Below are 9,285 nucleotides of genomic sequence, written 5' to 3'. Positions count from 1 at the left end.
TGCAGGAAGGGAAGTCCCAGGTCAGGTCTCAGCACTTTGGATTCACAGCTAAGTTATAGCTTTTCTCCCACACTGTTCTGTTGGTGAATGGTACATGTGTCTGGCTTTTCTTTCTTTTCCTTTTTTTCAAGTTGGTGATAGTGTAAGAGGTATTAAGGAAGAGTGAAATGAGTGATCAAAGGAATTCTGGTTTTTCAAAAAGGTTGATTATAAAAGGCAAAGTTGAAGGAACTTTTATCACTGTGAAGATCCGAGGCTCCTCAACACCGCTGAAGTGAACTAGCTACATCAGCATGGGGTCATAATGACCATATCATTCTGAGTCTGAAGCACTATTAAGGAAATGCCTAAATGCTAACTATTTCAGCCTTAGTGGAAACATAATCAAGATCTCTGCTTGGGATGCTTTTCAGACCTTTAAAAATAGTAACATTTTAACTTTATTGATTAATTACAAGGGTTTCCAATCTTAAAAGTTAGCAACAAAGTATTTTAACCATCAGAATAAAGCACAGAGGACTTTGGTAAGCAACAGCGGGAACATTAACTCTAGATCCATCCATTTTAATGAGCACAGCAACCTTTTCTCTTACTAATAATTGTATAGCACGCTGTTGTGTGTTCACACCATGGCTTCTTTGATGTTCTCCTGTTAATGGACATCTCTGCTGATTCAATAGCATAACTTAATTGTGAGGGGTGCCACAACATGCATACGCAGACAAGTCTTTTCTGTGCCTATCTGTGTTTTCCACATGTATGCTTGATAGGATAGCTATGTAATATAACTGTTCTACATTTAAGTAACTCTCATGCAATTTCCATAGTGGCTACTCTAGTTTACATTGGCATCAACAATATGTATGGATCCCTCTTCTATATATCCTGACCAACCTGAGTTGTTTTTCCATATCTTTAGTCATTTAGACTATATTTTGATCATAACCCTTCTGACTGTGTTGAGGTATGTCATCAATGCAGTTTTAATTCACATTTTTCTGATAGCTAAAATGTTAAGAATTTTTTCCTGCATGTATTGGCTATTTGTGTTTTCATTTTCATATATGCGCTAATGAATTTGCCTATTTACTAACTAGAATATCTAGTGATTTGATGTTCAATCTTTTAGTTTACTAATATCTCCTGGATATTAGTCTCCTGTCAGTTAAAGATGTTAGATGACTCCTGATCTGTAGCTTGTCTCTTCACTTCCTTTGTTTCCTTGCTTATGCAGACTTTTGGGTCTGATACAATCCTACTTATCAACTATGAAGAGGAAGAACACAAAGATGGAAATAAAGAGAACAAGACCCAGGTGAAGGATGACCTGTTCCACCCAGGTAAGGAAGAGGAGGACAACAGGACTGTTAAAGATCCAGCCAGAGTTGAGTGGAAAAGAGGAGGTTAAGGCTAGAAGGGAAATAGATGGTGAGGATAGTAAAGAGAAAGCAGTAACATAATAATTCTAAAGCCAGACTCTCCAGGGCTACTGGTTTTCAGTTACTTATGTGCAAAGTAAGGAACATATGAGATATCACAGGAAATCTGTTATGCATTTTTATGATATGCAGATGGGATTTTAAAAACTTTTTGTTGGTTCTTTGTGAGTTTCCCATCATGCTCCCCATCCCACTCATCTTGCTGCCCCTTCATATTCACCCCCTTCCCTTGCAATCTCCCCATAAAATAAAATTTAAAAAATAAAATATAAATAAATAAATAAATAAATGTAAAACAAAGCATAAAAATCTTGTCGTGGAAGCTGTAATGTCCCAGAATATCTCACAGTCCTTTTGTTCATACATCTTATTTTCAAATGTTAATTGCAATGAGTCTTTGGTCTGGTATGAGTCCTCTGACTTCTGTTATATCATCAATACTGGATCCTGATTGGGACTCTTCTCAGATATCTTGTTGCCCTGTATCATGGAAATCCTGCAGTGTTAGAACTACAGGACCATCCCTTTCTCATGCTCCAGCAGTTTATAGATGATGGAGATGTTGGAGTGAGACAATTTAAAACCCTGAATCTAGGCCTGGATGGTAGCTGAGTTGGTCAGCCCACCAGCTTTCCCACTCCTACACCACCAGGTCAAGCTCTCCAGCACTGCCCCAGCTAACTCAACCAATGCTTCAGATGGCAAGAGGCAGGATCAGCTCTCCTGCTCTTATGCCCTTGGGGCCTTCTCACCCCCACCCATACTATCAAAGCCAGTTCTACTGAGAGCCTGCTCTGCCAAATGTTGCAGCTCTCACAGCAGAGGAGTGGCAGACTGATACAGGTTTGCCAAGGTTGCTGACTTCCAGCTCAGTGTCCAGTTCCTGGAGGAAGACAATGAAGGGGTATGGATTCAGGAATAGGGCCCAAAAGCTATTGACATTTATCAATTTAAGTTTCTTGTATTCTGGGGTCAAAAGGTACTGGCAATTAACTCCTGCTGATAACTGCTGGGAAAAGAAGCATAGTTACTTGATTTCTTTTCTCTTTGACTCAGGCTTCTCACTGGCCAGATATGAGGCTTGGAATTCTTTAACTCTTGGTGAGCCAGAAAGAAAAGAAAAGAAAGGAAGAAAGGAAGAAAGCAACAAACAAAAGCATGTATAGCAACACATATACTGAATAAAGCTGAAGAAGGCTGCACTGCCACTCTATTCTTATACTTCCGCAGGATAATTCATCACACATGATTTTCTAAGCATTTTTACATTTCATAATTTCATAGTGAGTTTAAGACAATAGCTCATGACATAGATAAGTAAGCCTTAGGAGGTAGAGCAGAATTGTTACATGTCTTTCCATTAAGACTAGTAGCTGACTAAACACTTATTACCTGTTATTAGCTCCATAAGTTCATTATGAATTTAAAGCAATAATTCTTATGTCATAAGTTAGCACAGTTTTGTCAAGAGATAAATTATCTGTCTTATGTTCTATAGTTTTAAAGTCTTGTAGAGATAGACTAGTCCATCATTTGTTTTCTGTCTTAACACCTACAATAAATTGCCCATTTCTCATTTATAACCTTTAGTTACCAGATAGTGGCCTCATTCCTAACATAGAAGGAATGTTTTCCTTCATCATAAATTTATTCCAACCTTGCTTTCTTTTCCTAGTACAATTAGCTCATGACATCTGAAGGTTTACAGAGCTCTATTTGCAGCTTTTATTCTATACGGAGATTTAGATTACTTGTATGTCAATTTGGGAGTTCTATAAAATCATTATCAGGAATTATGAAATCATCAATTCACCTACACAGCATTTTTACATGAAAGTACATCTTCACATTGTAGGAAATATGCCCATTAAGGTGGTCTGAAGCCTAGGAATCATTGGGCTATATAGTAGTGTCAACAAGAGGGATTCTTGAGATGAAGTCTCTGAGGACCCTGCATCTCAGACCACACCTATCAAGTCATGTAAAATGCCATCTTCAGAAACTCACTTTTTATCCATAGCATTTCCTAGATGGGTTCTGACAAAAGCTCATACCCTCCGAATAGCTCATCCCCTGCCAATCCTTCCCCAGCTCTCATCACCAGGGCCAGCTCTACTGGGGTGCCCAGGCAAGATGCAGGGCCCACTCTCCTGAGTGCTAAAGCCAGTGAGAGATGGGGCCAGCTCTGCACAACCCTGAGATTGAAATATCGTACCAGGTGGCATCCAGACCAGGGATACCCACATGGTCTTTAGTGGTAATATGAGCTACAGACACTGACACATAGCACCATGGGCTCAGAGGTAATATGGGCTGAGATTTCACCATGGTCTCAGGTGGTGGGGAGTGCGACTCACAACAGGTTATTACTCTCTACCCTCATGTCTCCAGTTTTACCTCTCTTCACAATGCTCAAACGGTTCCACCTTTTTGCTCTCCTATCAGTTCCCCACATACTTGCACACTGTAGTGGCTCCTGCTATGGGCAGGCCATGTTGCTGGCAGACCTCTAGGTTTCTTCTCTCAACGTCACTATGTGGTATAGTGGCATTCGGGCTTCTTGGTGTCATCCTTTTCTGGCACTGCATGATGTGTTTTAGTGAGAGGTGAAACTCTGGGTGTCTACAGCCCTCCCAAGGTACATGACATTGGGCTGCCTTCTCCCGTGATTGTACTTTCTAAAAAATAAGTCTTATTATCAACTAAGTTAATGATGATGTGATACATAGAGAAAAAGTTTCACTGATCCTATTGTGAAAAAACCACCATTGAGGTGTATTTGGAATTTTAGTTTCTTAATAGAGGAAAGCAGAAAAGCTTGACATGTTTTGAAAGTGACCAGTTTGAATAGAGGGACAAAAGGATCCAGTGACCTTTTCAAGTCCATCTTCAGGGTCCCAAATGAGGTCAAGCTTTAAGAAGAGGACCAGAGCACTGCACAGCCAAGTATTCTTGGCCATGGTACAGTCCAGCTCCTTGTTCATCTCCTTGTTCATGTCTCTCTGGTAAGGTTGTTTGGAATGGTGTAAACCTATTTCTGGAAAATTTTTTCTCTCTGCTGTCTCTGACTTTCTATTCTCTAAGTATGAGATCATAGAAGAATTCTAATATCATGAGATATAGTGTTTCAATAATATAACAGAAAAATAAAGGATGGACACAGTTCTCTTTAGGATATTTTCACCTAGAATAGGCTAGTTACATTTCTCTACTTTCTGTTTCCATACCTCAGTCTTGTGGTGGAATAGTTCTTTTTCTGAAAGAATGCTATGAACAAGAATGTAAGTAGGGAATAAACTTAAAATCATTTCTCCATAACTTCTTGGCTGGTATAAGTAGTTCCATTTCATTGGTTTGAGACAGGATCTCATCATAAGGTCAAGGCTGGAGTAAAACTTATGATCTTCCTGGTTCAGATTCCCAAGTAGGTACTAGGATTCAAGGCACTGTAGCTATGGACAGCACAGGGTGTCTTTGGTTAATTATTCATAATTCATTGTCAAAGAGTGGCTGGTTTTGCATAGGTTTCCCATGATTAGTTGGAATTGGAATGTGTTCAAGTCATTTTTCACAGAATGGAATAAAAGGTGTTATAGTGTGCAATGAAAATATTTGCTTTCTTGCCTGACAATTCCATCATTTTCTCTGCTTAACTGAAGATCTCCAGTTGAAAAGTACTGGTGTTCTTAGCTTATTTGGAAAGAGATTTAAGTATTTTTAAGCACATTTTTTTTCTCTTTCTTTGTCTTAAAAACCAGCAGTAAAATACTAACTCTTTTATTTGGCCACACAGTTTACAAGCTCTTATAGTGTTCATATGGCAGTAGATATATTATGTGGAGAGTTCCTCAAGAGCTAAATCTTGAAACATTGAATTTATTTTTTTGTGTGTGGATGAAACCTTTAAAAATCAATGAGCTATATAGCATTTTAAAACCAACATAATCACAGTTGTTTTTTTAGTGTTTAAAAATGTTTCCTTTTTGTAGTACACTTTAAATTTTAAAAAAATGGAATTATAACCTGAGTTTTGTTGTTGCTTGTTTTGTTTTCTGAACTAAGAATCATAGTTTCATATCCTGAACTACATTAAAGATCACTTTCTACTGCCCTGTTTAATTCCCAGACAAGCTAGGTGATGGCCAGATGGCTGATGGATAGGTCCAGCTCCACCCTCTGTGCAGAGATTGGCCCTGCCTGCCTAAAGCTATTTACACTTTTTGTCTTGTATGCCATTCTGGATGTGTCAGGCACCTGTCAGCAAGTGGCACTCCCTTAACCATAGCAACATCACACAGGAGTGGGCAGGCACATGAAAAGGCAAGTCTGGGAAAGAGCATAAATTCTCTTTACCATAGTTGGGAGGAAGATGTGGCATCGTTGTATGAATTAAGTCTTTTGTGAACTTAAGACTTACCCCAGGGGCTGGAGAGAAGATGGTTAATAAGAACATTTACAGTGCTTGCACAGGACTCAAACTTCATCCCTAACACTTAGAACCTCAGAACAACTTGTAGTTCCGGTTCTAGGGGATCAGATGCTATCTTCTGGCCTCTCCAAGACCCTGCACACATGTGGTACACATAAATTCATGTGTCTGGTACTCAAGCACACAAACACATAAAATACATAAAACAAATAATTCATTTTTGCTCAGACAATCTAATTAAGTCATTTTTCTGTAGTAGAAATCCATCACAAGGCAAGGTTCCCAGTTGGGGGATGGGGCCACCCATTCATCTTCAAATTTTTAACTCAAAATTGCTCCTGTCTAAAGAAAATAAGAGGACAAAATGTGGAAGGAGCAGAGACTGAAGGAAAGGCCATCCAGAGGCTACCTGACCTGAAGATCCATCTCATATACAGACACCAAACCCAGACACTATTGTGGATGTCAAGAAGTGCTTGCTAACAGTAGCCTGATATAGCTGTCTCCTGAGAGGCTCTGCCAGAGCCTGACAAACACAGAGATAGATGCTCACAGCCAACCATTGGACTGAGCACTGGGACCCCAGTGGATGAGTTAGAGAAAGGACTGAAGGAGCTGAAGGGGTTTGCAACCACATAGGAAGAACAACAATATCAACCAACCAGACTTCCCAGAGCTCCCAGGGACTAAACCACCAACCAAAGAGTACACATGGAGGGACCCGTGACTCCAGATGCATATGTAGCAGAGGATGGCCTTATTTGGCATTAATGGGAAAAGAGGCCCTTGATCCTGTGAAAGCTTGATGCTTCAATATAGGGGAAGGTCAGGGAGGTGAGGTAGAAGAGGATGGGTGAGGTAATACCCTTATAGAAGCAGAGGGAAGGGGGATAGGATAGGATAGGGAGTTTGTGGAGGGGAAACTGGGAAAGAAGATAACATTTGAAATGTAAATAAATAAAATATCTATAAAAAAGAATGAATTTTTAAAAGACAACAAATAAGAATAAAAATTTTAAACAACTTGAATGAAGACCCTCGTCAAACTCTTTCTATAGGCTTTTAGACACTTGAATGTCCTTTTCTTGTTTAAGCCAGATTGAACTGAGTCTCCTTATTTTTAGTTACCAAAACTATTTTACTTCATGTAGCAAGACAATGAAGTTTAAACTTTAAAAACTGTAGTGCATATATACAATCTGATCAAAAGTAACCTTTACCATTTCTCTGTGGGCATTACCACTCTTGCGATAGCACTATCCCAACTCTCTGGGACATGCTATATGACCAGCTGTGTTCTCAGAAGCAGGCTGGCAGCCTTGCCTGGTTCCTGTGTACAGAAAGGTGGCAATCATGAACAAAGAAATGTATTTGTAATTTACATGAAATAATTTTAATGAAAATAGCTACAAGTGTTTAGTGATCACAACATTAGACAGCACTACTTGCCCCTAGTGACATTTTCCTTGATTAGAACTATTTCCTGCCTCCCTTTTTTAGGTTTTCCACCTGAACCTAATCTTTGTTTGCTGTCATATCATTTAAGTTTAGCTATCTTTTTAACTGAAGTTGAAATATTGAAATGTTAAAGCCCCAAGTGCACTTATTCCTGTCATTTGTAAAGTTTTATAAAAGTGATAATAAGCATATAATTATAGAAAAATATAAATACATCTATTCCAAATAGTCTAGGAAAAGGAGAGTCATTGACAATGCCTTTCACTGGCTCCTTTCTGCCAAATCACACTATTTGTAGGAGATTTCATTTTATGTATATAGACCATTGCTCTTTTTTGTTTATTTTTCTTTATATCAACCTTTATTGTATTTTTATAATAATGCACAAAAATTCCTGAGATCATTTACTTCAGAAATATTGAAGAATTTCTATTGAAAAACAAATAAAATTAATTTCTCAAAAAGGTCTAAAAATGGTCTTCTCATGGAATTTTAAACATGTCTAATCTCAGACCCTAGTTTTTGCTTAGTTTGTCTCTTCAATATCTCTGAACACATCACTCACAATTTTGCTATACTTCAGCTGGCAGCATCTGAACTATCTCTACTCTGAATGGATAGGGTTGTCTTAAAGCACATTTGAAAAGAGCAGGAGTGTTATAAATGGACCTTAATGCTCATCCTTTGATTAAAGTTCTAGGCATTGGAAAGAGAAGAATTATGAGAAGAAGAGCTTCTGTGGGGAGGATTATGTTCATTACTCACAACTGAGATCAACATCTATGGCCAATTTGGGTGAGATAGAAGGAGAAATCTTGAAACTAAAATAATCAAGGAATATTCTACCAGAAAGTTAAAACAAAAATTACCCTTTAGAACTCTACTCCAAAGCTTATGCTATTTATTTAACATGTATTGCCAAGTCTGTGTCTCCTAGGAAATCCAAGAGACAGACTTTTACATTCTTATTTTAATGGACAATAAAATACAAGCTTTGAGAGCCTCAATAACTTGCTAAAGATGTCTCGGTGAATGTTTGACGGAAGCAGCATCCAGACCTTATTGTTTCTGATTTCAAAATCTGTGCCATATGCTCCCATTGAGTCTTCCTGGGAATCGCATATTTGTGGACTAGGATCGCAAAGACCTATCCAAGTCTTCTTCTCTTCTAATTATAAACACTACACAGCAGTCTTGCTTGCCTTAAGGCTATGTCTTCCATGTGCATAGTAATGATTTCAAATCCATGTCTCAAGCAAACTCCTCACTTCTGAGCTTCACATTAATATTAAGTCATATGAGATGTATAATTAATAATAGTTTTCAATGTCACTGGGACAAGACATCAATATTCAGCATATCTAACATTCAAATGACTCTTTAGCCTGAAGAAGAACCTCATTATTTTGCCACACAGTGTAGTCTACTGTCTGTTGGGTTATATTTATACCCTCTCCAAACATCATGTGGTTTCTCAAGCATCTTCTCTAGCAAAACATCACATGTATTTTTTCCAGGCAGCTTCCAGAAAAACAACAAGTCTGTTCTCAGCAAAACATCCTCCCAAATGTCTGCTTTAGCAAAAACATTCTCTCATAAGACAGCTCCAGAAAAGCATCACATGACACAACTGATTCTCCAAAAAAATCAGAAATTTTTGCTTCAGAAGTAAAACTTAAACTCATTGTTTTGAATTGTTGCTAAAACTAGTAAAGGAAGGTCAGGCTGCTTTCTAACTTGGATTATAGAAACATGGTGCCTTAGGGTTTCTATTGCTGTGAAAAGATGATGCTGGAACATGGAAACTAACATGCAGGAAGATATGTGTTGGAAAAGGAGACAATGGTTTTACATTTGAATCAGCAAGCAGCAGGATGAGAGAGAGAGAGAGAGAGAGAGAGAGAGAGAGAGAGAGAGAGAGAGAGAGGCAGTGAGAGAGAGAGAGAGAGAGAGAGAGAG

Source organism: Grammomys surdaster, unplaced genomic scaffold (genome assembly GCF_004785775.1).
Source record: "Grammomys surdaster isolate TR1022 unplaced genomic scaffold, NIH_TR_1.0 278, whole genome shotgun sequence".
Taxonomy (NCBI): domain Eukaryota; kingdom Metazoa; phylum Chordata; class Mammalia; order Rodentia; family Muridae; genus Grammomys; species Grammomys surdaster.
This window is presented reverse-complemented; position numbering follows the sequence as displayed.